This window comes from Pinus tabuliformis, chromosome X (genome assembly GCF_031772625.1).
Source record: "Pinus tabuliformis cultivar Carrire ecotype Pingquan chromosome X, CPIR1, whole genome shotgun sequence".
Lineage (NCBI taxonomy): Eukaryota > Viridiplantae > Streptophyta > Pinopsida > Pinales > Pinaceae > Pinus > Pinus tabuliformis.
The window spans coordinates 865,470,722-865,474,464 of record NC_142308.1 but is presented as its reverse complement, the minus strand read 5'-3'; positions in this window follow the sequence as shown (position 1 = coordinate 865,474,464).

Genomic DNA, 3,743 nt, shown 5'->3' with positions numbered 1-3,743 from the left:
TGGAAGAAATAATGACAACAATAATAAAACTACCAAAAAGTTAGACCATGCAATAGAAGTCTAGCTTCCCCTATGTTAAAGGCCCTAAGAACTACAGAAAATGAGAAACTCTAAGTAATGTCTATGAGTGAACAAAGTAGGTCAATGAGATTGAAAGTATGTAATGAGGGAGTGTCTAGAGAATATCCAAAATAAATATCAAAGTTGAAACCTAAAAAGGGATAAAACCTAGACAACATAGAAGATATAGAAACTTTATAAGAAAAAAACCCCAAAATAAAAGAAGCCAACTATCATCTTGTACCATCCTTCCACACTCTACATAAAAATCTTCAAATCTAAATCGTCCAAACAAAACCAATAATGAAGTAAAAATTATAGCAATAATAAAGCTACCACCAAATCTAGACCATGTAACAAAAATCAAGCTGAAGGCCCTAGGACCTACACAAAATGAGCAACTAATTCCCAAGAGTAACCAAAGTAGGTTAATGATATTGAAAACATGCAGTGGAGGAAGTGTCTAGAATCTGGAGCATCTCTGAAATAAAAAGAAAAAGAAATAAAGACCAAATTTAAAACCTGAAAAGGGGTGAACCCAAAAGGAGAAACCACATGAAATGTAGAATATATAGAAACTCTATAAGAAAAACCCATAGAGTAAGAGAAACAGATAGAGTCATGACAACAACAACATAATTAAGAACCATTGTGAAAATGCCAATGATATTAGCCATTGTGAATGTGCCAATGCTAAGTCTAATAATGTTCTTTGAGGAGTAACCAAACTAAGAACACTCAATCGCTATTCTAGGGAGCACCAAGAATCCTATATCAACCACCAACAAAGTATGAATTGTAACATTAACAATGTCCTTAAAGGAGTAACCAGATTAAGAGGGTCTCGTTGTGATATTCTCGGGGGCGTCAAGAACTCCTTGTTGTAGCTCTCCTAACACTCAATGTCAATAAGGCTCTTGACGATGAAAGAAAACTAGTTTTGTGCAAATGTCCACAAGATCTAGGTTGGGGATGAATAATGGTAGTTATCCCTCTACAACAAGGGCAAGGAGCAATCACATTCACAAGGAGCATTGCCTCATGAATCTACCACTTGTTGAGCCTATGATTGTAGTGTCTACCTTTCTTAATGCCTTCAAAATTTGAGATAGCTTGGAAGGAGGAGGTGATCAATCTTGTACACCTAAAATACCCCTACAATGTCCAATATCTAGAAGTAATAGCCTCCCCCAAATATAGAGCCAAGTATCTATCAACTGGGTGCAGCTCAAGTAATTGTCAAGAAAAGTTGTTACCCTCTCCACCCAGGTTGAAATCCCACTTTGTTATGTGAGCTATACATGATATTTTCATGAGTTGTTTACCTAGCCTTATGCCTTGAAGAATGTAGGGTTTACCCTAGGTACCATACTCAAAAAATCGAAATTCCCTAGAAGGCTTTCCCTACGATATGCTACCTAAAAGGAAACAAAATAGAGCCAAATACCTATAGTATGGATAGTGTAAGGTAGCAAGGGTCCCTCCATAATATTTATATAGATACTAAAACCAACCTAGATCTCGTCATAGACAAGGAATTTTAAAAGGATATGTACCTCTATCTATATCATGAATTTCTTCAAAAAAACATGAGACTTTATAAATAATAAATTGCATACTTGATCGATGAATCACACGCAAATTCAAAGTAAACAAGTTCAAGATCAAAGAAAGTAAAATTTGTTGCAGTAGTTGATGAATTTCCAGAATAAGAGGAAAAAAAGAGGTGAGATAAAGAGGCAGTGATTACATGATATCTAAATGACTTTATGTTTGAGAAGAAGAGAGTTGTAGTAGTCCTTTACTCTAGCTAGACTCCCCCCCCCCTCTTCCCCAAGAGAGAGAGAGAGAGATAGATAATAAACGTAATCACATATATTTAGCTTCTACATCTGTTCAACTCTTTATTTGATTCCAACCAATAAACATCGAATTTGAATGTAGATAATGTGAGGTATCTATAATCATATGGACTATGAAGAAAATATAAACCGAGAGAAAAACATATTTACCGAGAGAGATATTAAATTTACTGAGAGGAAATACATTAACACAACAACAATTATAAACATACACAATGCACAAAATATTTTCCCTTGGAAAACCCCATCTTCGGGGAAAAACCCAACCTAATGAAATTTCATTGGCCTTGGCCAAAACCCTCGACAACTAGGCCAAGTGAGATTTTCCTTATCACCTCCCTCGCCTACATTATAATTAATTCTTCCCAACCTTTTATAGGCTCCATTACATGTAAAATATCATGGGAAAAAACCATGGGTAAACAATACCACATGCCCCAAAATCACCATTGTTTAACCTATTCAACCTTGACTCTAACCCCGAGTCAATTTACCTAACATTCCCCCTTAAACTTGACTTGGGATTCCTTGACTAAATCCATCCAACCTTGCTAAGTGAGTCAACCTAGCCCTGCTCACTTTGGCCCTCACCCCAACTTTACCAGTGATTACCGAGGGGTATGCATGCCTTTCTAGGTCTTACAACAATATACCTATTTACATGCAATTTTTTTAATTCATTATAATATATAGATAGATATATTTTTATCATTGCAATTATTTTCCATCTTCTTTCCTTTAGAACATTGAGGTAAGTAAAATCCAATGCACATGTTTAAAAATAAAAAAATTGAAAACCACCCTCCTTTCTTACACCAAGTCCTAGCGAAGGGAGCTTCACTTGTCATCCAATTTCAGGTAAGCCAAGGCAACATCATCATCCAAAGCACTAGCCTAGACTCCCAAAATCTTGTATATGAACTAGCCTAGACTCCCAAAATCTTGTATATGAACTGATAAACCTATGCACCTATTTTTTCAATGGATCCGTCAATTCTACGAGCCGTGGAAAACTTCCTCCATGGCTGGAACCTTGATTTTTTTTTTTATAAAAAGGAATTTTTTTCATAAATCAAGTCCAGCATATCCTACAAGTTCCATAATAACATAACTATTCTAGTTGGATTTGTGCTAATATTTCTAACTGTGGCGCCCAACAACACTCGATAACTCACCAAGTCACAAATCGTTGCCCGTAGCCATCCAAAAGTATCTCAAATTTCTACCCCTCCACCATCCAGGGAGTCCACGCCAAGATTTGAGTCTGACGGGTACAAAAACCACAGGAAAGGCTTATTTTCTCACCTCTATCACCTACGTTTGAGAAATATATGACTTTGATCTGAATGACACGATGGATCCTAGTGTTTTCTGGTCCAACCAATTCATAATCTTAGTGTCTCAGGGCCTTCAAATGTTTTCCTTTCCATAAATATAAATCATTGGCCTGATAGCCTCCAAGGGCTTCCCGTCTCCACTTCCACCTCTGGCACCATATTTCTTCAGTCTTGGACCAATTTTAGTTCCCTCTACATACCTGCAGAGCAGCTTCTATGGGTAAATACATAAGTCATCCACACTTGTGTCCCTTGCACTCCAACGACTTGACAAACTGGCGTTGTTGTTGGACCTACAGTCCATTCCAAGATTTGAATCCTCTTGGATCTCGCTATGAAATCCTTGAATTCCACACAAAACTTTCTATTAAGATTTTATCCTTTACATCATTCAAGCTAAATCCAACAACACACATAATTATAATGGCCACAACTCGGCTCACCAATGCAACAACAAAATTATAGTCTACAATGGATTCCACCA